The sequence below is a fragment of the Mustela nigripes genome, chromosome 6 (assembly GCF_022355385.1).
Source record: "Mustela nigripes isolate SB6536 chromosome 6, MUSNIG.SB6536, whole genome shotgun sequence".
NCBI lineage: Eukaryota > Metazoa > Chordata > Mammalia > Carnivora > Mustelidae > Mustela > Mustela nigripes.
Window position 1 is genome coordinate 42356154 of NC_081562.1, and position 26354 is coordinate 42382507.

General features: G+C 38.5%; 1 long non-coding RNA gene and 1 pseudogene across 2 annotated transcripts in view; both read left to right on the top strand.

Annotated features, from left to right (window-relative positions):
- LOC132020555 (uncharacterized) overlaps positions 1-26354 on the top strand; it is a 215021-nt gene that overhangs the window by 65949 nt on the left and 122718 nt on the right. For both annotated transcript variants that reach the window (XR_009405028.1, XR_009405027.1), the window contains exon 3: positions 17463-17532. This is a non-coding gene — a long non-coding RNA (uncharacterized LOC132020555). The remainder of the gene's footprint in view (positions 1-17462; positions 17533-26354) is intronic.
- LOC132020116 (transmembrane protein 258-like) lies at positions 15962-16228 on the top strand (annotated as a pseudogene).

The following is a 26354-nucleotide window of genomic DNA, read 5'->3' on the forward strand; positions in this document are numbered from 1 at the left end:
CTGACATCTAGATTGACTTTCCCTCCGAATGGATAACTACTTACTGAGTAATCCTTTCCCAACATAGATTTGTGTGATTTTTTTGTTTAGCACAGATGAGGCAGTGCTAGATTTGTAGATGAAAGGTAAAAAAGCAAGCATGTCCAGGTGTGGTGTTGGGGAGTGATTTACTGTCCAAGGGAGTTAAAAGAGTGCTTCTTAGAAAAGGTGAAGATTAGGTCTTGTTTTACATGGCCAATGGGAGCCTACTGGGGAAATAGTGGTGGGGCCGGAGGGGGAGGGGGTGGTGGAGCAATGGTGGGTGAACATTTCAAGCAGAGGAACCAACAGTGCAAAGTAGTTTATGGTTATAAACTTGAACAGCTCTGAAATCAGACAAATCCTGCTCTTCAACTTACAAGATCTATGGTCTCCAGCAAACTTACTTAACATTTCTGTGCCTTAGTTTACTCATCTATAAAATGGAGATAAATAGGTACAATATCATAGGATTATCATAAGCAATTATAAGATAATACATGTAGTTAGCATGGCACTCAATATATCCTGAGCACTCAATAAATATTTGCTGCTAATATTATTTACATACTAGATATCACTCTATCCCTATTGCTTACTACTAGGGGTGGAGGTATGTCAGACAATCTATATGTATTTTTTGAGTGAATGAATAAGGAACAGAAATTTGACACAGTGTGATATGCTCAGGAATACAGAAGTAGTTTAATGTTGTTTGAATAAAATTTGTGAAGAAGTAGGTGAAGTGGAGAACAAATCATGTAGGAAGGGCATAGAACATTGTTCCAGGGAGCTTGATCTTTATTCTGTAGGCAGTAGGGATGGGTGTAAACAGAGGAATAATGGGGGTATAATTGTAAGAAAACAATTACCTTAGGAACATTGGAGGCCAGTTGGGGCTTTTAAAATCTCTAAACCCATATCCTCTGCCTCCTACAAAGGGAAGAAGAGATTTTAATTTTGTCTTTGCCTGAGAGTATTCAAAGAGGGAGACAGTGTCTCTAGATAAACTGCTTCAGGCTTCAGTAGACCTTATTATGTAAGGTCTTAATTAGGATCTTCTTTAATTGTAAGTCTATTCCCTATGTGGTTCTGCATTAAAGTTTGCTAGTCACCCCTTAATATCTGTATTCTCTTCTTTGGTAACTGAACCCACAGTGTTTTGCTGGACATTTGGCTATCTGGCATTAAGATTTCATTTCCCAGGGGCATCTGGGTGGCTCAGTGGGTTAAAGCCTCTGCCTTCGGCTCAGGTCATGATCCCGGTGTCCTGGGATCGAGCCCCGCATCAGCTCTCTGCTCAGCGGGGAGCCTGCTCCCTCCTTTCTCTCTGCCTGCCTCTCTACCTACTTGTGATCTGTCAAGTAAATAAATAAAATCTTTGAAAAAAAAAAAAAGATTTCATTTCCCAGCTCCCTTTTTGGCCTGCTTGACCATGTGACTGGCCAGTGGAATGTTAACAGAAGTATTATGTGCAGTTTTCAAGGTCTTTTTTTAAAGGGAAGGGACATGCCTTTTTTTTCTGCTGGTAGATTGCGACATAATGTCTGGAAGTTAAGCAGCCATTTTGAACAATGAAGTGGAGGCCATGCGTTACAGATGGTAAAGCTGCTTTCTAGCCGTGGCCTGTCTTCCCCCAAACTCTATTTACATGAGAAATGCACTTCTCTCGATGTTACTTTGTCATTTATGTCATCTGCAGCTGCACCTGATTTTAATAAATACCCATTTACAGATACTTACTCTTAATCATTAGACCACAAATGCACCATTCCCCTCTCTCTGCATAAAAAAATCCTTCTCAAATAATAGGCAAGGCTTATGAGATTTCTCCTCTGTCTTCCTGTTAAATTCTACAAAGCCACTTTTTGCTCTTTTTCACTTAGATCACTTTTTTTCTGATTTGCAGTGTTTTTTTGGGGGGAAGGGGGACTTCCTGAAATATTTTGATGTTCTTCCCTTAGGTATTCACCAAAAGGGGATTAATTCTGTGTCAGATGAAGGATTGCTTGCTACTGTCTTTAGTGAGGAAGAATTTTATTTCTTAATTCCAGAATGGTTTCAGTTATTGGCATGTTTCAGTTATTTCCCAAATGAACATTATAGTTGCTAAGAAAATAAAGTTGTACTTTCCTATGGCTAATTTGTTCATTTCTCACTTGCATGTATTCAAAGTCAGTAATAAGTTATATCCTGGTCTGGAGAGTTACCCAGAACTTGGTTCCTTATTGCGTACACAGGAGACAAAGTATAATAATAATACCGTGGGTAGGGCCAAGGAGAAAGCTGCCAAGGCTGGACAAGAAATGCTGATGGCTTGGCTTAATAGCTCTGATATCTAACTCAGTAAAGTAATTTTTAAAAAATGGGTATAGATTGATGTCTTATTGTTCTGATCAACAGATAATTTTCATTTCAGTAGGAATTGCAATTCAAAAATAAGTTTGGGTGATAAATAGCAAATAGCAAATGACTGCAGCTCAGAGAAGTAACCATTTACCTATTCATTGCTTCTCCAGGAATGGAACAAGAATCACAGGTTCTTTTAAGATCAATTATTTGATATATAATTCAGCCATTAAAAATGAGGAAATCCTGGGGCACCTGGGTGGCTCAGTGGGTTAAGACTCTGCCTTTGGCCCCGGTCATGATCTCAGGGTCCTGGGATCGAGCCCCGTATCGGGCTCTCTGCTCAGCGGGGAGCCTGTTTCCCCACCTCTGCCTGGCTCTCTGCCTACTTGTGATCTCTCTCTCTTTGTCAAATAAATAAATAAAATCTTTAAAAAAAAAAAGAGGAAATCCCACCATTTGCGACAACATGGGTGAACCTTGAGGGCATCATGGTAAGTGAAATAATTCAGACAAAGAAGGGCAAGTATTGGCTGATCTTACTTAAATGTGGAACCTAAAAACACAAATGAAAAACCAAACTCATAGAAAAGGAGATAAGATTTATGGTTATCAGAGCTTGGGGGGTGGAGGGAAGGGGAATTGAAGGAAGGCCAAAAAGTATAAGCTGCCAGCTATAAGATAAGTCCTAAGGCTATAATGTATGACATAATGACTATAGTTAACACTGATGTGTGACAGATAGGAAAGCTGTTAAGATAGCGGATCCTAAGTGTTCTTATAACAAGGAAAAAAATTCTTTTTATTGTATCTGTATGAGATGATGGGTGTTAACTAAACTTATTGTGATAATCAGTTCACAATATATGTAAGTTAAACATTATGTGGTATAAATTTATATAGCAATACATGTCAATTATATCTCCATAAAATTGGGGGGGAAGACCTCCAACAGCAACAACAACAACAACAACAAAGTGGATTGTTTAATTGAGATTGAGTGAGTGGGAATGTTGTTCTTTTCTTGCTGATTTCTTTTTCTAGATTGGATTATTTATTTGATTTTTGTGCCCATTGAACAGGATTTTTTTTAAGCATCTGAATTGATGCTGGTTCACCTTAGTAGATAAGTAGAAAGATAATTGAAGAGTCAGAGAGGTGTAGACTTTGGAATAAAACAGACCTGATTCAAAACCCACTTCTACAACTTACAAAGCTCTTGACCTTGAGAAATCTGAGATCTCTGAGTCTTCATTTCATCATCTATAAAATGGGAAAAGTGGCATTGTCTCTCTAGTGTTGTTTTACCAATTTGTCTTCAGGGTTACTGAAGGATATGGGAAACCCACAAAGCAACTGGCCATATAGTACCTACTAGTCATACTGTACCTGGACCATAGTAAACACTTTCCAAGTACTTGTTGAATAAAGTAATGGAAAATACATGTACACATCTGTTTACTTTCCCTTGGACTTCAGTTCCCACAAAACAAATGCACCTGGTGGGGAGGGGGCGCTTAATGGACATGTTGTTAAAGGGAGAGTAGGGGAATAGAGTGAGGGGTTAGGTGTGAGGCAGAATGTGTGTGTGTGTGTGTGTGTGTGTGTGTGTCTGTCTGTATGTGTAAAAATTCCAAGCTCAGCATAGACTTCCAGTTTGCTTTGGTACTTCACTCACATAAGGAAGTGTAAACAGAGTGCTTTGTCTAGGTTGACTTTTAAAAGCTATCTACCTATTTCAGGTATGACGTGGTTTATAATTTTGACATTGGCTCTCCCCCACTGAGAGAGATAAATGCTCTCAGGTGCAATATTAGCATATTTATTATTTTTGCTCATGATTCTGAGCCAGGGCAAGCAAACCAGAGGAATTAAATGGGGCTAACAGATTGTACATAAAGATGGCCTTCTTCATATATATAAAAGGAAGGGAGTTCCCTCTGTCCCAAATCGGTGGGTTGATGTTCTCTCTGTTTTTTATTCTCACAGAGAATTTGTGTGATTTGTTTCAGAAGGTTACTTTTCATAAATCCTGTGTTAGGGTAATTCCCTTGATTACACATCTGCAAAATTCAGTGTCTGCAAACCATAAGCTCTAGGTATTCATGATGTTTAAAGCATACAAATTTCACTTAGATACACATTGATTGAAATTCACAGCATTGCTTTAGCTCCATACCTATAAGTTTTATTAGGAAGCTTTGATTATATATATAACCTTTCTCCTTTCCTCTGTTTTCTATTCTGTGCTCTGCTTAACAGGATGGAATGATATAATGTATAAGAAATAAAACTTTACTTAAAAGCAAAGTTCTATGCACATTTCAGAATAATGATTTACTGATTTACTTAGCTACTTATATTACAACCTACAACTCAGTCCCAACTGCAAAAGGCACTTGGCAAAAAGAATTTTAGGACTAACCCTCATTTTTTTCTTGGTTTCAGCTCAGGTCATGATCTCAGGGTCCCGGGATTAAGTCCTGACTCTGATGCCTTGCTCAGCATGGAGTCAGCTTATGGATTCTCTCCCTCCCTCTGCTCCTCCCCTTGCTGGTGCTTGTTCACTCTCTCTGTGTCACAAATAAAATAAATCCTTTTTTAAATTTAGTTTTTATTATTGTGCCCAATTAGCCAACATATAGTACACCACTAGTTTTTGATGTAGTGTTCAATGATTCATTAGATATAAATAAATCTTTATAAAAAAGAATGAGGGGAGGCACAGAGAGAAACAGACTTGCCACTGAGTAGGGAGCCCGATGTGGGACTCGATCCCAGGACCCTGAGACCATGACCTGAGCTGAAGGCAGATGCTTAACTGACTGAGCCACCTAGTACCCCTAAATAAATCTTTTTTTTTTAAATTTTATTTATTTTATTTGACAGAGAGAGAGATCACAAGTAGGCAGAGAGGCAAGCAGAGACAGAGGGGGAAGCAGGCTCCCTGCTGAGCAGAAAGCCCGATGCGGGGCTCGATCCCAGGACCCTGAGATCATGACCTGAGCCGAAGGCAGCAGCTTAATCCACTGAGCCACCCAGGCGCCCCCCTAAATAAATCTTTAAAAAAAATTTGATCTTAACAGTCAAGCTTACAGAGGGCCAATTTTTGGTCTTTTTGACACGTGGTTCCTTGGGGTTCTCACTGCACCAGTTTGAACTATATCAACTCCAGTTTTATAGAATTTCTAGTTTCACTGTATATGTAGCCTGCATTAGAATTCAAAGTTCTGAAGTGTGAGATTACCATTCTACCTTAGCTGTGGATAATGTTGTTGAAGAAAGGAAATAATTCAACATTTGCTCTATTTTCATGGCTTTCCTTGATTCATTTGATATAGTTCATTTGTTCTTTTATTCACTGAAAAATATTTAATAGGTCTATGTACTCTGCTGTGAACTCTCCTGGCTCAAGGAAAGGTGATTTTTCCCTTAATTTTAATTATTTCTCATACTAAAATGTAAAGTATTGACCATGGAACAGATGAAATGTTAAACTTTTAATGAATCTCATGGAGCAGGGCCCCTAGATGATGTTATGATTTAAACATTGAATTGTTGAATTAAGATGATACTCAGCCATTCACTCAAAAGGACTAATTATGATACAAACATATGTGTCTTGCAAGTTAGTCAGGACGTTCCAAATATAGCTCCAGGTTGAGAACTCTTCTGAGAGAACATGAATCTAGACTCAGGATTTGTGGGTCCAGTGGGTCAAATGAGGATGCCACCAGGAGCTGTAATAATAACTGAATTTATAATTCCTCTAAAACATCAGGTAGCTCTGCTTTGGGGATCCTTTAGAGTGGAGTGATGCAAAGGCAAAAGGTGTGTTCTTCCCACTTCTCTGGGGACCATTACTGTGGCACATGAGGGTGGCAGTCAGTGTGCTGGTGGCCACACCAGCAGGTGACTGCAGGCCCTACAGAGTGGCTGCCACACCCAGTGGGGAAAGGGACATGTGGGTCACCCCTCTTGATGGGGGTGGGTTGGGGGCAGGGCTGGGGGAGACTTTCTGGGGTCAGACTGTTATAAATGATTGTAAATAGTTTCCTAATTTGCCTCTGCTTTCTGTCTCTTGATTTTGCTATCTATTGGGTATACCACTGTTAGTCTTCCTTCCTACAGCTCAACCCTTTTCATGTCACTCTGGGGCGGGGGGGTTCATTAAATGAATTAAACACAAACTCCTTATCCATACCACAACCCACAAGAATAGGCTTCAGTCTGCCTTTCCAAGTGCACCCATAGTCAATTCCATTACTGACAACCTCTACTTCAGTCATATCCTGAATATGCCCTTGGCTCTTCTCTCTTAGAGCTACTTATCATAATTTCATACATCCTTTTAAGATCCACTTCATGGGGTTCCTGGCTGGCTTAGTCAAGTGTGTGCCTTCAGCTCCGGTCATGTTCCCAGGGTCCTGGGATCAAGTCCCACACTGGGCTCCCTGCTCACTGGGGAGCCTGCTTCTCCCTCTGCTCTTTCCCATGCTTGTGATCTCTCTGTCTCTCTGTTGAATATGTTAATAAAATCTTAAAAAAAAAAAAAAAGATCCACTTCAAATACATCTCATTCATGAAAACTTCTCCAACCCATCACCCCAACTGGGATTAGAGAGCTAGAGCCTTCTAACTCTCTAACTAGTATACTAGAGATGTCTCAATATTATGGAGCCTGTGTCCCTACTCATATTCTTAACATTGTGTACAAGCCTTTGTTCATATGTCATATACCTTTGATATTCCTGGCATTATGGTAGACATTTTATTTACATTATTTTATTTAAATGTTAGGACTTCAACTTCACATCAACTGTATGAACTGCATAGTATCTCCATTTTATGATTAAGGAAACCAAGTTTGAATAACTCATTCAAGGATAAGTGCAAGTTCAAATCCAGATCTATTTTATACCAACACATGTGCTTTTCTTTCTTTTTTTTTTTTTAAGATTTATTTATTTATTTGACAGACAGAAATCACAAGGAGGCAGAGAGACAGGCAGAGAGAGAGGAGGAAGCAGGCTCCCCACTGAGCAGAGAGCCCGATGCAGGGCTCGATCCCAGGACCCTGGGATCATGACCTGAGCCGAAGGCAGAGGCTTTAACCCACTGAGCCACCCAGGTGCCCCCACATGTGCTTTTCTATTAGGCTGTGCTGCCTTTTTGTGATCAAGAGCTCCTTTTTACTCATGTATATGCCTCCTATAATTTCTAAAACAGTGGAAGTGAGGTGAGAGGATGTAAGGTGGGAGTGGAGGTGAGAGGATGTAAGGTGGGAGTGGATGGCAGTTATCTTGTACATATAAGGCCCAAGATTGAAGCGGAGATAGAGGAGCACTGAACCAAGAAATGGAGAGATAAGGTTTTGATGACATTACTTGAGTGTCTGCATCAACCCCGTTCTGTTTTTGAACTATTCAGGTACCTGAGCTGGTATAGTCCCGTATGATTTCAATTTTCTGTTTACTAAGTGGAAGTTACTAAAATGATAGAACAAGAGAATGTTCTAAGCCTGGTTTCAGCAAGGTATTTGAAATAGGCTCATCAACAAGAAGATGAATTGCAGTTTGTTTAATATACACCCAAATTATCTGTGTGGAAGTATGTCAGTCTGGAAAATTTCTCTATTGATATTTCACAAGTTTTCTAAGTAGAAGAAAATGTAAATGAGCAAATATGAACTCTTACAGATCTTGAAGGTTAGGCTTAGACATTGGATACCCAGACTCCAGACAGGTGGGAAGCACTGCATTGAACATGATCAGGGATCATGCAAAGGAAAAAAACCTGAGTGTCAAGTTCAGTGTTGGAGATCAGAGGAAAGGCGACAGAGTCTATCTGAGACCAGAGAGGCAAGGGTAAGGGCAGGCCGCCAAGGCCAAAAATACCTGGAGGCAACACTGACATTAAACCCACTCCCATGTAGGTTCAAATCTGATCCTTGTCAATGAGTAACTGTGTGACTCTAAGGAAAAAAAAAAAAGATTGCTTTAATTTCAGAGCCTCTGTTTCTCCACTATAAAAATGGAAGTAGTGATACCTATACCAAATGGGCTATTTTGAAGAATAGGTGGGGTAACCTATGTTACTATGAAACAAAGGTACATAGTGGGTGTTTAATACTTATGATTTATTTTAAAACATATGATTTACCAGGAGTTGGCTAATAATTTATTGGAAACAGGGAGAGAAGGCCAAGGACCTCTGAGGCAGGGAAGAGGAAGCAGTTATGAGGACAAATAATTAATTCTTCAGAACATGTTTTCTCATCCAGGAAAAATTTGTCCCTTACAGCATGTTAAATGCTCCGCTTAACACCCCATAAGAAGGAACAAACTAAGATGATAACAATCAAACTTAACAGCAATAAATGTGAAGCTTGATATTAAAAAAAATCACTTAGGCATACCTGGGTGGCTTGGTCGATTAAGCATCTGATTCTTTTTTTTTTTTAAATTTTTTAAAAATTTTATTTATTTATTTGAAAGACAGAGATCACAAGCAGGCAGAGAAGCAGGCAGAGAGCGAGAGTGGAGGAAGCAGGCTGTCTGCGGAGCAGAGAGCCCAATGTGGGGTTCGATCCCAGGACCCTGGGATCATGACCTGAGCTGAAGGCAGAGGCTCTAACCCACTGAGCCACCCAGGCACCCCAAGCATCTGATTCTTGATTTCATCTCAGGTCATGATCTCAGGGTCTTAGTATGAAGCCCTGCACTGGGCTTCTCACTCAGCACAGGGTCTGCTTAAGATTATCTCTCCCTCTGCCCCTTGGTGCATGCTCTCTCCCTCTCTGGCAAATAAATCTTATAAAGAAAATATGACCAACAAAAATTTAGCTGAACATGATTTGAACAACAACACCTTGGTTGACATAATGATGTGGCTGAAATTGGTATTTCCTAGTTACAGAACATTGGAACATTGGTAATTTTGGTGCCTAATTTTCAACCAATTAATCTGTCTTGACTTTTATACTGGAAAGTTGGAACAGTATTAATGTTAGTATTTGAATTCTTCATAGCTCTTTAGTACTTATTTTTTTCATATTATAAAAAATGCAAAATCATATAGAAAAGTTAGAAAATGTAGAGAAGCAAAAGAACAAAAAAACACTCATGATTTCACTCATCCATAGGTAACCACTATTATTACCTTTACTTATATCCATTAAGGTCTTTTCCTATGCATTCCCTCTGTCAAAGGAAGGGGGCTGTGTTACAAAGGAATGAATCCTCAGAAGTTTTTAAGCAGAAGTATGGGAATCTGTCAGAGATATGTGTCATATAATTTGTTGTATGGAAAGTAGGCTAAATGTTATAATGTCTAATTTTTTCTATTTTAAGGTTCTAAGAAAGAAACACAATAAATGTCATTAAAATGTTCACTGTGTATTGTTCACTTATATTTGTAGGATTCAGCTGAAAAAAACTTCTGGAAATTCCAACTCTGATTTGTAAGCCATTCCGTTGTTTTCCAAAGTATTGGCTCCAATGCCTATATTTGATTTCTGTGCTTGAGTAAACCCACCCACATGCCAGACTGAACCCCAGTGCGTTTGACATTTTCCCTCTTGAACAGCATCCAGCATAATGTAGCTTACTGGAAAAAATCTACACAGGATGACTCAGCCTGTCATGCAAGCCTTTCTTTCTGTGGAATTCCTTTTTTTCTCAAAATGAAAATGGGCCACATTATTTAAGGATAAACAAATCTGAAAGTGTTTCCAGTAACATCTTTTTATGCATAGGCCTCTGAAGATTAACTAAAAATTCCTGGCTAAGATCTTGCTTCCTACCTAAATGTTTCAGTAAATACAGTTTTATTGAAATAGAATCAACTTCTTAAAATCCCCAACTGAAAATAGAAAATGAAACCCCATTTCCCAAGAGGAGGAACCATGCTTTCTTCTTCTTTATGATGTCCCTAAATTATGCATGCAGTGCTGGCCACACAGTATACATTTAAAGCTCTCTAAACCAAATTATGTAAGGTAGAATTACTGTTTATGAAAAATCATGTAAGCTACATGGTCTAACAAGGTCTAGATTCTTCTTCTATTTTCCAGTAAATTTCAGGAAAACTTCCCAGATAAGCACATGTACTGTGCTTAAATCTATTATTTTTAAGGAGTTGTATTTTGGATATGGTTTTAGAATTACCAGTGGAGTTTTATGAGGTGAACATGTACATTTGAAAAGTTCTTTAAGTGGGAGGGTTTTGCAAAGAGGCAAGCACTTCTAGAAGCTATGTTAACTGCTGTCATAATATTGACAGAAAAAGGGGCAGAACTATAAAAGTTGAGATCAAAACAGAAAATGGGAATAGAAAAAGAAATACACTACAGAATATTTGATCAGTAAATAATAACAATAGTAGCTAAAGGTATTACATTTCCACTACTATATGTGCTGGATACTAAGGTGAGATGGTTTATGTACACTGCCTTTTATAGCCATCCTACCATAAGGATTATCATCTCCATTTTTCAAACGAATTAACTAAAGCTCAGAAGAGTGAAGGGTCCTATAACTGTCGGCCAAGCTGAGATTCATAGTTTGTCTGACCCCAAAGCTGACTTTCTTCTCACTATACCATGTTGTCTCAGATGTGGTGTAAATAAAACCAGGAAAAGACAAAGAATAAAATAAGTAAAAAATGTTAAATACAACTAAAATGTATTTCTTTTTTTATTTGAATGAACCTATTTGAATTTATCGAAGAGATTCATGACAGCAAGAAAAGGAATTGCGTTGAGCAGGCAAAGTGGGGCCGGGGCCGAGGGGGGCTTCCTGCCGTGGTGAATGGCAAGATACAAGGGTCAAACACTTCAGTGTCCTCTTTGAATTCTCTCCCTCTAACTCCTATTTCTGATCAACTGCTTTCTTCTTAAAAAATCTCTGGGATATGTTGATTTTCGAGAGGGCCTTAACACTGCCCATACATCTGGTGACATTGTGAGAATAATAATATCGTACCTTATCTGGCTGATGAATGAAAGAGGGCCCCTTTCTTTCTTCTGTGGGGCCACAGTACTTGGTTAGCAGACCAGTCTGGTCAGCAACCACTTGACCTTGGGAACATGCTTTACACAGGGCAGAAGCTGATGGCCATATACTGTGACTTTGGTCTTGTTCTTCCCCTGCCACCATTGTCTTGATGGTAGTTTAAGTCACTAGCATTTCTTCCCTGCAGCATTTATTTTAATTCTTCTCCTTATCTCCAACCTTGACCTTCAGTGCTCTTCCTACACAGCAGCCGATTTGGTTTCTAAACACAATTTTTTTTTTAAAGATTTTATTTATTTATTTGAGAGAGAAAGAGAGAGCATGAGAGAGGGGAGGTTCAGAGGGAGAAGCAGACACCCTGCTGAACAGGAAGTCCAACGTGGGACTCCAGGATCATGACCTGAGCTGAAGGCAGTTGCTTAACCAACTGAGCTACTCAGGTGCCCCTCTAAACACAACTCTGATCATGTCAGTCCCCCCAATAATTCTACAGTACACCTCCATTGTCCTCAGCATGGAGTCCAGACTCTCTGGTTTAGCAAACACACCACTGTTTACCTGACTCTGCTGGCTTTTCTCTTCTCCTCTCTTACTGTACCCCACTTGCCTTCTATTTACTTTTTTTTTTTTAAGATTTTATTTATTTGACAGAGATCACAAGTAGGCAGAGAGGCAAGCAGAGAGAGAGAGGAAGGGAAGCAAGCTCCCCACTGAGCAGAAAGCCCGATGCAGGGCTCAATCCCAGGACCCTGGGATCATGACCCGAGTAGAAGGCAGAGGCTTTAACCCACTGAGCCACCCAGGTGCCCCCTTTTATTTACTTTTATCTTGGGTATCTTTGTGCTTTGAATACCCCTTTTAGTCCTAACATTGTGCCCTCTATCTGTTGATTTCTATTTGTTCTTTAGACCTCAGCTCAAGACATCTCCTCTAGGTTGCCTTTCTAACCCTAGAAGCTGAGTTCGGCATCCCTGTGTCCACATAGTACCTTTACTCACTGTGAACTGTAGCATTTAAATCAGTGTTATAGTTATCTGCCTCTGCATCTGCGTTTTCCACAAGTCTACTTCTCCAGGACAGGAGCAATATCTTATTTCCCAGGGACCTACCATAGTACTCGACTACACTGTCAGCTGGCAATATAACTTGCTTTGGGGCAGATGCAAAATCATTCCTTTAACTTTTCCCAAAAATGTAAAGGTAGGAATGGGGGAAAAAGGAATGGAAAGGCAGCCACTTTCTGTCCATAAGATGTTCAGTGTCTCTGTGACAACTTATCTGAGAGATTTTTGATCCATGGACTTCCCCTTCTTTCTCATTCTGGGATGGAATTGGAATTCGGACTATTTTCTTACACCTGCTTCAGTGGTTTAAAGTGACTCTAAAGGAATGTATCAATTAAGCAAAGAGGAAGCCACTAGAAATAGCTCCAACAGTGTTGTTCCTAAAAGGATCTGCCTACAGAAAATGAGTGAAATCTGAGCTGATCTTCTTAATGTCTCATATGGACATAAGATCAGAGAATATGGCTAAGAGAAGGCCTGCAGGTGGGGTGTTGTTGATATTTAAGATACCAAATTTTGGAATTTTCAGAAATTCCTTTTAGTGGAAGAATTATTGCCCCTAACAAAGTACTGTATCCCTTTGGTGATTCATTTAGTTCTCCAAAGCCTGAAGATTTTTTGTTTGTTTGTTTGTTTTCCTTAGAAATTAAGACTCAAGTGTAAAGAGTGTCCATGAAATTATTATATATGAAATTATTAACTCTTAAATCCCTCATGATTCCTTCTTCATATCTGGATCCCCAGGATAATCCTCCTACTCTCATTATGTTTAAAAACCCACCCTCTGTCCTTCTGAGGGGAGGTATCAGTAGCCACAAAACTGAATGAAGGTAACTGACTCTCCTCCCCAGTCAGCAAAGAAAGACTAAACCAACAAAATGACATGTGGGATGATAGATGGTCATAAGCACTGCTATGGGTACCCAGGGGAGACAGCATTTTGTTCAGGTCTTCCTTTTTTTCCTTTATATCTCATAGCTAGCTTTTTTTTTTTTTTTGCCATATATGTTTTCTCCTTAGAACAAAGGTCAACAAACTTTTTATGTAGGGCCAAATAGCAAGTATTTTAGGATTTGCTAGCCATAGCAGTCTCTATGGTAACTACTGACTCCGCCATTGTATTGCAAAAGCAGCCCTAGACAATATGTCAGTGCCTGGTCATGGTGCATCCCCATACAGCTGTATTTATAGACATTGAAATTTGAACTTCATATAATTCTCTTGTGTTGTGAAATATTATTCTTCTTTGGATCCCCCCCCCCCCATCATTTAGAAGTGTAAAAAACATTGTTACTTTGCAGAGGATACGAAAACAGGTGGTGAGCCAGATTAAGCCTTTGGGATATAATTTGTTGGCCCCTGGACTAGAATGTCAGCTGGGGAGTGACAGGGTTTGATTTGTGCTTTCAGCCTGTGATCTCAAACTGACGTGTGCATATGAATCATCTGGGGGTTCTGCTAAAATGCAGATTCTGTCATGAGAGTCTTCATATCTGACTAGCTGCCAGGTGATACTGCTGCTGCAAGGTATGATTTATGGACCACACCTTGTGTTGGATCCTTCCATGAAAGAAAGCCTGGATTGGAGAGAGACAGGGTGGGGGTAGAGGGAGAGGTAGAGGAGGTAGAGGGAGGTAGTAAAGATCAATTAGGGGACTCTTGGGGAGATGGACTCCAAAGGCTTTGGTTGCTGAGAAGACACGAGAGCTAACAGGGACAGAGAAGTTGGGGATGACTCCAAAGTTTTATTGGTCAGTGATGCCTTTAGCAGAGATCCCAGAGATCTGTATGGACCAGGTATAAGACAGTGCTAAATACATTTTTATTGAACAAATAAGAAGGCAAAAAGAAGAAGTTGGAAGGGGAAGGAATGGGAGAAGATAATGACCTCAGTCTGGGAGTGTTTGGATTGATTCTGCAGAAACCAAGAAAAGGGAGCAAAGGCTGGTAATGTTTTGAAGGCAGAATGCTGTGTGACACCTGCTGGTCTGGGAATGGGTTGTTCTCCATCAGCTGAAGGCTGGAGCTAGACCCATAGCACTGCTAGCCAGAAGGAGCACAAACTGGTCCCCAAACCTCCTTTCCTTGATGAGCAAAAATTGACTGAGGGCATTTGCCACCTTGCAAGTGTTCTTATATACGTGTTTAATTTGTTTTTATTTTACGATAAGGACTTTAATGACAGAAAGCCATTAAAGAGTCAGAATTTACTGGCAAACCTTTTAAAGCTTTGGCCTAAGAATCAACTTAGTGTGAGAATTATACCATAAGGTCTGTTGTCTTGGGTTTTATCCTCCCTGATGTCTAATTTAGTTTGTTCTTCTACTGAAGACACTCACTTTCATGTATCAAAGGAACTGGTTCTTTATGCGATATCATTAGTGCTTTCTCAGATGGAACAGGTACTTTAATTTTTTTAAACCTACTTTTTATCCTTGCAGACTCTCATGAAAAAGTATTTACCTAAATTTCCTGAGGTTCTGCTTGTCATTGGTCATAAAACAGCAACAGCAAAAACCCAAACATATGTGATGTTTAATCAAAAACCTCCTGAGTCTCTCGCGGTCTCTGGTCTCTCCCCTTTAATCCAATTTATACAGTGTTTCCCATTTAATATTTCTGAAGCATATTTTCAATCTTATTACCTCCCTAGTCTACAGATGAAGTCTGGACTCATCAGTCAGCCTTTCCATATGCACTACCATCTGATTTCCATATACATTTTCAAGAGAATTTCTTTCCTGTTACTCACTTTTACCCACCACACCCAATGACCAGATCAAACTCATGCTTCCTCATGGGTCCCACCTTTTTTGCCTTTGGGTTATTGAGTATGCTGTTCCTCCCAACCCCACTCTCACCTTTTATCTTGGAACACTATGGTCCTTTGAGTCTAGCTTATGCTTACCCTCCTCCATAAAGCCTTTCTAATATCTAATTTGGATTTTTAAAAAAATTTCCAAGCTTTTTGTTTGTACATCAAGGAACAGCAAAGGGAATAGATCTCTAGAATGTAAACTCAAGGCAGGACTTAATCCATTGTATTCATTGCTGTGTCTCCATTACTGAAGCAAGTGCCTAGAACACAGCGGGTGCCAGAGAAATATTTCTTGAATGAATGAATGAGTAAATAAATGAAAGCATGTGTTTTACCTAAGTTCAGTAATATCACATGAAATGCCTGGCACAAAATAGGTGCTTAATACTTTAGCTTCCTTTCCTTTTATTGTCCTTTTTAATAGATGCTATAAATTTCAAACATATATATTTCTATAGTGCCTAGAATTGAGCGGGAGAGGAAAGAGAAGTAAATTTGTTGAAGACCCACTGTCTGTCAGGTACTGCATAGAGTGCCTTATAGACACATCTCATTTTAATTCTCCATGAGAATTCTATACATTAGTTGTTATTCTTTCCATTTTATGGATGGAGAAGCTAAAGTTCAGTGATACATGTCCAAGGTCACAGATCAAATAAGTAGGCAGAGGAGTGGTAGATTACCCTGTGCCTGCCAAAATGGAGCCCGAGGTCATGAGCAGATACACCAACCCCGTGAACCTGGCTGTCTTCCCCCATCTGACCATGGTGCTGTTGGCCACTGACATGTTCTTTACAGCCTGGTTCTTCACTTATGAGGTTACCTCTACCAGGTACATTTGAGATATCCACAAAGAGCTCCTCATCTCCTTGGTGGCCCTGCTCTTCATGGGCTCTGGAGTCCTATTCCTGCAGCTCTTCCTGCTGTTCCAACCAGGCAGCTTCACTGAATTCCTGCTTTTGTAAATTAAATTTTTTTTTTTACTATTGCTGGAAATGTCCCACCTGCTGCTCACAATAAAGGCAGATGTGTGACAAACAAACAATCAAATAAATAAATAAGTGGGCAGAGATGTATTTTTAAGCCAAGTCTGTCTGACTCCAAAATTCCTACTGTAATAACCATTTATATCAATGGGGGCTATTAGCTAGTAAATTACAAAGTAGGATGCAAAACCTTGTTTACCTGACTTGAAAAATCCACAGTCTTGGCACTGTATTGTGATGACTCTCACTGTGCCATTACATAGCAAGTGCTTAATAAATGAATTTTAAATTAATTCATTAATTTTTAAATAAGTAAATAAATTTTATATAAACTAATGAATTACTAATGGCAAAAAAAAACTAATGAATTACAGAACTAATGGATTAAGAATAAGCTATTCTCAAGGAGGGCACGTATTGATGGAGAACTGGGTGTGGTGCAAAAACAATGAATACTGTTACGCTGAAAAGAAATTTTAAAAAAATTAATTAAAAAAAAGAATAAGCCATTGTCCTATTAAAGAATCATGAATTAGGAATGGTACTGGTTTGCAGAGAATCACCAATTTCCTTTTGCTCAAACAACAAGGTTAGCTACAAAACGGAAAGAAGAAACCAATTGCTGCCGTTGTGGGAGTCCAGAAGTTCTATAGCTATCACTGAAACCAGTGCCCTCAATTATAACACCTGCCATGCTGTTTCAGAGTCTCTGGTCTATGACTGCAGGCCCAGAAAAGCAGCAGCTGAAACCTTGTTTTGAGCTGTCTTCTATAGCAGATTCCAGACTATGGTAATGCCAGCTCCAGTGGAAAATTTGAACTCAAATACCTCTCTGATCCACCACTTCAGACTATTCAAATCACAAAATGAACCAAATTGGGGTAGAGGAACTTTCAGATGAGAAACTCTGGAGAGCTTCAGTTTATTCACATGCCTTTGATGTGAGTTATCACACTGTAACAGATAATAAAGTGATTCTGCTATCAAAAATATCTTCTAGGGACACTAGGCACAGTGGGTTAAGCATGTGATTCTTGGTTTGCACTCACATTGTGATGATCTCAGGGCCATGAGATAGAGCCCCGTGTCAGATTCTGCACTCAACATGGAGTCTGCTTGATATTCTTTCTCTCTCTGTCCCTCCTGCTTGTATGTTCTCTCTCTGAAATAAATAAGTAAATCTTAAAAAAAAAAATCTTCTAAAATCTTACAGGCTGTGTCCCACTCAGTGTATGACCTTGGACGTTTGCTGAACCTGTCTCAACTGTCAAATAGGGACGATGGTGAGTACCTTATCAGTTGGTTTTAAGGATTACGTTTTTAAAAAAGGATATATGGCATTTATTACCATGCTCAATAAGGATTTTAATTCATAATATGTTACACTGAATACACTACTTTTAGCACATTTGGCAGTTTCTCCCATAGCAACACTTGGAAGCTGGACCAACAGATTTGAAATTAATCCTGATATTGAAAAACTCTGATGTATTTTATTTGCAACATGATTATGGGAATCTAATATCCTCGGGGTCTCTCTCAGGTGTGTGCAGCCAATCTCAGATACTTGAGAGAGACCTTAGAGTCTCTTTCAGATATTTATAACACATTGTCTATGAGCTATGATTGGTTTTGATCTGATCCATACAGGAATAAATTCTGATTCTCATCATTAATACAACAGTAAAAGCTACCTTTTATTAAAACTAGGCAAATATTTTGTATGTAATATCTAATTTAATTTTACAGCATATCTGTAGAATAAGGATTATCATTTCTACTTACAGATGTACAACTTGGATTTAAATTAGTTTATGGAATTTGTTGCCCAGCATCATAGATAGTAAGTGACCCCACTGTCATTCAAGCCTAGATCTGCCTGACTCTAAGGCATGTGTTCTTTCCATTGCGCTGCATAGTTGTGACGCTCTTAAACACATAGTCATGAACCAACATTTTCATCTCACTAATGGTATTTAACTAAAGTTAAATAGTTAAAGTGAATAAATAAGACTTATAGTGTGAAAAAGGCCTGATTGATATGAACACTGGGAGGGACTGGATTAGGTAAGACACTGAATGCGGTGATGCCTTAGCTGAATTCTGAATAATGAGTCGGTATTAGTCAAGTGAATAGGTGGGGCATGGGTGGGAGAGAAATGTGTCCTAGGGAGAGGGCAAAGCATACAGGAAGATCTGTAGGAAGAGGCAGAGGCACATTTGGGCACTTGCAAACAGTTTAATATGTCTACAGAACAGAGAGAGAGGGAGAGAGGACAGCATGAAGCTTTGCAGTGAACGTAAGAAAGCTGGACTTTATCATAGTGGGTATTTATATTGATTCAGGGTGAGATTTAATTTAGGTACTCAAAGAGGGGCAAGAGGGCTAGAGAGAGGTAAGAGTCGTGGATCAGGGAAGCCAGGCTGCATGGAAAGGTGTGTGAAGGCTGGAAGATGCTGATAATTTGAAGGTGTGGTAATAAGAGAATGGGCATACACCTTGCCAGACTTCTCATTGCTCTGTTTATATCCTGGCCCACAGTGTTAATGAAACTGTGGAATTATAAATGGGACATTGTTCAAAGGCTTATATTTAATTCTCTGTCCAGTCTTAACCAAAGACTTTGTACAATGTAAGTACAGTTTCTGAATCTTGTTCATTCAGAATCCTCTCCACCAATTTTTATCAAGAGTTAGTCTTTGCTAGACACTGTGGATTTGGGCCAAGGTGGATTCCTGACAGTATGAGTGAGGTCGAAACACCTGAGTCACATAAGATCCAGAGGGCAGGTAGACAACCAGATCACTTCTGCGTTAGCCAGGTGTCTTGACAAGAGCTGAAAAAAGAATTTCTCCTTTACAGGCATATGGCTTTAATTTGGGGAGGACAATTACCAGATTTACTAGAATTTTGCAGTAAGGAGAACAGTGGTGATTTGGCCACAGATGAGGAATTACTTGGTGCCACCATATCCTCCTATGGGGCAGTAAGGGACAGCTTCACAAAAGGCTGTTCTTTTGCCAGTAAAAGTGAAACAAAATGAAATAAAGAACCTGAAATGATTAACTATAGGGAATGCTGTGGATCAAACTTGTGTTTTTGCTCTTATAACTTACTGTTGATATTTCCTTCCTATTCTTTAGGATATAGTAATAGGATACGGTTAACTTAGTTATATTTGTTACACTTACACAGATAGTACTTATATTGTACCCAACACAATTCTAAGGACTTTCTATATTAGCTCATTTAACTCTTTGATAATCTTATGAGGTAGGAACTATTTTTATTATCACCTCCAGTTTGCAGATGAAAAAACAGACAGAGTAATACGTCTGCAGTAAAATAGCTATTTTTTTTAAATTAAAGATTTTATTTATTTATTTATTTGACACACACACACACACACACACACACACACAGATAACAAGCAGGCAGAGAGTCAGGCAGAGAGAGAGGGGGAAGCAGGCTCCCCGCCGAGCAGAGAGCCTAATGTGGGGCTCGATCCCAGGACTCTGAAATCATGACCTGAGCTGCAGGCAGAGGCTTACCCCACTGAGCCACCCAGGTGCCCCAAATAGATATTTGGTGGAGTTGAATTTTGAACCCAGGAAATTTTGCTGTAGGATCCATGCCTGAAACCTGGAGTTCCTAAGTCTTAATATGAAGTAAAAATACTTGGGAGGTGTATTAAAATTCAGAATCCCAGGCCACATCTCCAAGATTCTGATTTAGTGTGTCTGGCAGGGGCCTGAGTATTTGCATCTTTAACAAATGTTTCATATACTTGTGAATGACACTCAGAGAAACACTGCTGTAAATCATAACATTAGCCTGTCTTTGTTACTGTTGTTGAAAGACTATCTGTTTGTTTCCTACTACCTCAGTAAGTATACTCTTTAACACAAGGAAAAAAATGTGAAAATAATGACATTTTGATAACTATCTGTCTGTCATCTATCTATTCATCCACCCATCCATTCATTCATTCACCTATCCTTCTTTGCATCCATCTATCTTATCATTTATCTGCTATCAATCTGTCTTCAACATTGGGTCTGTCTACATATATATCAGTTTGAATGAAGCTAATTTCAAACCAGATAATAAAAATTCTGTATGATACCAAGTATCTCATCATATTACATTTTTAGCCATTTGTTTCTATGCCTCACAGACCCATTTGGAAATAAGTGTGTGATGAATCTAAAAGGAGACAGTCCTTTCACTTTTGTTACTGGATTCTTACCATCAAGAGGTGACATTGTTTTATAGTTCCAGTGTTAGAGTCAGAACTAATAGGTTTTTTGGTTTGTTTTATTCATTTTATAATGGTCTTTTAATACTTGTAACTATGTTTTGAGAATGTGACCTGACCTGTGGCATCTTTCTAGTCATTAAGAAATGTCTAGCATTTCTTCTGAGTTTTACTATACTTGTGCTATCTCTCTCACATTTATGGTAAAAGATATGCTGTTAGAGTAAAATGAATATTGAAGTCAATGTAAAAATGATTAGTTGAAAGGTACTATTTAGAATCTCATTTTTCTATCAAAATAAAAGGGTTATCTGTTTTTCAAACTTACTTTTTATCTAAATTTAGGTATTCAGAAGTCCTATGTTATTAGGTTAAAATTAAAATTCATATCCCCTTGATAGAAAAACAGTAAAATGAGGACCTGGGTGGTATAGTTGGGAGTCTCTGATTCTTGGTTTTAGCTTAGGTTGTGCTCTCAGGGTTGTAAGATTGAGCCCTGCATTAGGCTCCATGCTCAGCAGGGAGTCTGCTTTCTCTCTTGCTCTTTCTCTACCCTTCTCCCCTCTCTATCTCTCTCTCTAAAATTAATAATCTATTAAAAAAATAAAGAAAAGAAAGAAAAATAGTAAAAGAAAAAATGGGGGGGGGCACCTGGTTAAGCATCTGCTTTCTGCTCAGGTCAGGATCTCAGGGTCTTGGACTCAAGCCATGTGTCAGGCTCCCTGCTCAGCAGGGAGTCTACTCCTCCCTCTCCCTCTGCAGTTCCTCCTGATGTGCTCTCTTGCTCTCTCTGTCAAATAAATAAATAAAACTTAAGAAAAAAAGATTTAAGTCGAATATTCTCTCCAGTTATAATTGAGCCCTCTGTATTGCCAAGGGTCCTAGACAGATCTGTCCTCTCCCTTAAGGATGGTGCCTTCTGACACATAATAGAGGACAACTTCCCTGTACCAACTCTTGCCCACCCATCTAATTGTAGCTAAGAGAAATTGTGTGAGAAGCAGGAGTTTTAGCTTGTAAAAAATGAGAGGAGAGGATAAGATTAGTAAGGGGCTAGAGCAAAGACATATTAACAAGGGTTTTAGAAACTTATAATTCTCAGTATAACAAAGGGGCAAGAGCTAGAGAGGGAAGGAAGGGGAGAAACTTGAGTGAATTAAGTATGAATTCCTTTCTGTGTTCTTCTTTTGTTCTTCAGGGGACTCACGATCCCATGTGATAACCAGTCTCTCCTCAGAAGTAGCTTTTCCTTTTTGCCTTTCTCCATGTGACCTTATTCCAGAAATCTTTGCATTTCTGGGCCTAAACACCAAAGAAGGACCAATCAGTTTCCCCTGTTTTCCAACTGAAGCTTTGTTTGGTACTCTGTAGGTGGCCTGGGTATATCCTAACTCATAAACTTTCCTGTGAAGATACAATTATTTTTTATGTGTTCCTCCTCCTTAGGTTGAGGGTATAGAGTAGAAGTAAATACGTTTCAAAATGAATTAATTAACTTCTGCTTCAGGTCAAGATAGAGAAAGTGGGAACAAATTTACCCTCCATGCTGAAATAATGGGAAAAAAAACAGGAAAAATATATGAAATAAAAGTTGTGAAGACAGTGAAGATCAAACAATGAAGAACAGTGACACATGAGAGATGGAGAGCTCTATAATTGTCCCAAATTCCTGCCTTGAATGGGTTTCAGGATTGTTGTGCAGGAAGAGAGGACCCAGGCAGAGCCAGTGGACCCCATGAGTTGAAGAGTAAAATTGAAAGGCCGGGAGGCAAAAGCAATTAAAGTTTGTGGGGCGGAGTTCTGGAGAGAAGAAGCTACAGAGGAGAGAAGCTCAGAAACCTGCTGAAGGGGCTCTTCGAGTTTTAAGCAGAATGCTGATGTGTATATGTGATGAGAAAACTGTTCTTGGCTGTGGAATGAATTTCCTAGGAAGATTAGAGAGAAACGTTTCAGAAGCTCACAAAGGGCTAGAAATAGTACCTATTCCCATAAGCCAGATTGGAAAACTTAAAACTGATGGGGCATTGGATTGAGTACTTAGAGAATTATTGCCTCAGGGTGCCAGGATGGCTCAGTCAGTTAAGTGCCCAACTCTTGGTTTCAGCTTAGGGCATGATATCACGATCTTGGGACTGAGCCCCACATCAGGCTTCTCACTCAACAGTCTGCTTAAGGATTCTCTCTCCCTCTCCCTTTGGAGAGTCTGCTTGAGGGTTCTGCTTGAGGAGTCTGCTTGAGGATTCTCTCTTCCTCTCCCTTTGTCCCTCCTTTCCTCTTGTGCACTCTCTCTCTCAAATAAATAAATAAAAACATAAATATTTAAATATTTATAAATATAAATAAATACATGTAAATATATACATATATATATATATATAGAGAGAGAGAGAGAGAGAGAGAGAGAGATTGCCTGAGTAGTGAAGAATACTGATAGACTAAATGCTGCTTTGGTTCAACTTAATGAATCTCAAAAATAGGACTGGAAAGTGTCAAATTTTTTCCAAGTAATACGAACTCAAAAATATTTATTTATAGGAATGCAAAGATATGTAGTACGTACACCCCATGGTAAATTTCAAAATGCCTGGCATCTATTAAAAAGTTACCAGGTATGCAAAGAAATAAGATATAGCCCAGAATAAGGACACCAAACCAGAACTAGCATGGATGTTAGAATTAGCATAAGGCATTTGAAAAATTATTATAACTATATTTCATAGTCTTGCAACTAAAGAAAATGTTAAGTAGAAAGTTGGAAGATAAAAAAGGACCAAATTAAATTTGCAAAGTTGAAAACTATAATATCTTAGCTGAAAAATGCACCAAATGGGATTGGTAGTGGATTAGACGTTTCAAAAAGAAAGATTAGTGAAGGGGCCTGGGTGGCTGAGTGGGTTAAAGCCTCTGCCTTCAGCTCAGGTCATGATCCCAGGGTCCTGGGATCAAGCCCCACATCGGGCTATCTGCTCAGCAGGGATCCTGCTTCCGCCTGACCCCTGGCCCCTACTTGTGATCTCTGTCTGTCAAATAAATAAATAAATAAAATCTTAAAGAAAAAAAAAAGATTAGTGAATTGGAAGACATTGCAATAGAACATATCCAAAATGAAAGATAAAGACAAAAAGGAATAAAAAGTAAATAAATAAGGCAACAGTGAACTATGAAACAACTTCAGGAAGCTACAAATATCCATCATTCAATTATTAGAGTAACTAAATGAAAAATACTGATTATGCTGAGTGTTATCAGTTTCTTAAAAACTATGATCCAGCTATTTCTTCTTAGATGTTTACCCAAGAGAAATATAGCCATATGTCCATACTTGTTCTTAAATGTTCATAGAAGCTTTATCTGTAACAGCCTAAATAGGATATAACTCAAATGTCTATCAACAGGTCAATGAATGGTATATTGATCCATGTGTATGTTATATCCATAAAGTGAACAGTACTCATCAACAAAAAGGAAAGAAGCTACATGAAAAATAGTATATACTTTATGATTCTATGCATTTAAAATTTTAGAAAATTCCAAGTCTTCTATAGTGACAGCAAATGGATTAGTGGTTGCCTAAGCCCAGGGCAAAGATAAGGGTGGAAGTTAAGGGTATTGGTAAGGAATTAAAGAGGAACGTAGGAGACTTTTTCAGTAATGTATATATTCATTTTCTTAGTTGTATCAATGGTTTTGTGGTTGTAATCATATGACAAAATTTAACAAACTCTATACCTTAAATATGTGTCATTTATTGCATGCCAGTTATACATATAATAAAGTCATTTTTAAAATAACTTTTTCCAAACTATGAACCATATATCTTATTTAGAAGATTAGAGACTCACTTAAAAATAAGACAAAATGGGAAAAATTTTTTTTCTTAATAGTTGGTAAGAGTGGACTTTCCTTCAAGTCAAAGCTCATTGTCTAGAATCTAGATCTTGAAGAGCTGAGGAGGGGCTAGAGGCATAATCTCTAGGCTTTGCTAGCTTAAGCTCTTCATTGAGTCACTAACCAGGAGACATCTCAGAGCCAACTTGAAAGGGATAGTCACTGAAGGTACAGAGCTGAGCAAATGTTGTGCCAGGAGAGAGAAGACGAGAATAAATGAGAGAAGAAAAGGAGAAGGTTATGAACTCAAGGAAAACATTAGGATGCCACATGGTAAGGGGTAGAAGAGTCTGAAAGTCAGGAATAGGAGGCTGTGAGGCTAAAAGGGATTAAACAGAAGTAGAAAGAGGCAAACCCAGGTCTAGGTCTAGGCCAAAGTGGGGGCTTCTGGTAAGTCATCCCTTTGGACTTATTCTGCTCAATGTTTTATATGCTCTGCAAGTGTGATGCAAAGCCTAGAAGCAGAAGAAATGCACTCATGGGTTATAAGATGTTATATAATTAATAAAAATTATTTTCTTAGGGGTACCTGGCTGGCTCAGTCAGAAGAGCACGTGACTCTTGATCTTGGGTTGTGAGTTCAAGTCCCCTGTCGGGTGTAGATATTACTTAAATAAAAATTAAAAAATTATTTTCTTATATAGATTATGGCAACATCTAGGTTGAAACCCTTGGTGTATGCAGTTTTTAAAAAAGGAATATAAATATTGTTTATTTAAATATCAGTTATACTCAAAAAATACTCATAAATACTCAGTTACACTAAAAAAAAATCAGTTATACTCAAAAAGATATACTCAAAAAATATGTTTTCTGACCTACTACAGGATCCCATCAAGGTATTTCTATTGGTCTGGGATATGAAAATAGAAGAGTTTTCAATCTATAGATGCCAGCTGATATTTGACAAAGGAGTGCAACTAGTTGTGACAGATTTTATTAGTGACGCTTTATATTTTGCAAAGCATTTTAGAATTTACAAAATTGTTTCACATATATTTTATCTTTCTCATTTGGATATCTAATTTTTATTGAATTGATTATTACACTGATAAAGATTAAAGTTATTAATCTATGCTAAATAATTTGAAAAGTGAATTTCATGGTAGACAGAACAAGAAGAAAGATTCACTGTGGGTCATTAGCTAGGTTTAGAAATCATCAAAACAGAACTTTTCATAAGGAACTTTAGAAATAATTAAACCTGAGCCATATGACATGTATCCAGTAGCTACACATTTGTTTCAAGTTTAAACTGACTAAAATTAAATAAAATGAAAAATTCAGTTCTTCAGTCATGGTATCAATAGTGCTTAATATGGTTAATGGCTACCTTATTTGATTGCACAAATATAAAACATTTCATTTTTTGCAGGAAGTTCTATTGGATAGTCCTGATCTATACAAATTCTCTCCCATTTTCCATGGCTGAAAATATATTGATTAAATTGAATTTAATTTTAGGGTTGAGGAATTTGAGGCCCAGAGAAATTAAATGATTTCTGTAAATCACAGAAGAGCCTGAAAATGAACCTAAATCTCCTGACTTTCATGCAGGTGATCATTTTAGCATTTCACACCACTGAACTTTTACTGGTATGTCTTCTCTTGAATAAGAAGAGCTTGGATACTCAAAACTGGCAAATAATCAAAGAATCATTTAGTTTTTTTATTTGTATTCTACACTTCTATTTGAAGTTAGGAAGAGCTAAAGTCCAGAAACTTTACTTCAAACAAAACAATGATGTCACACTATAAAAACATGATCCAGAAGAACTTGGGTACTTTCCAATTCCCCTATTCTGTCCCTTTATACAAGTCCCCATTCAACCCACTCTACTCCATGCTGGGACCAGACAGTTTGTTTTTAGGTATTAACAGAAAGATAGGCAGATCTGCCTCCTCTTAAAATGTCTGTGGATCGCCATGTGGTAAAGGGCTTGAATTTTCAAAGGTTA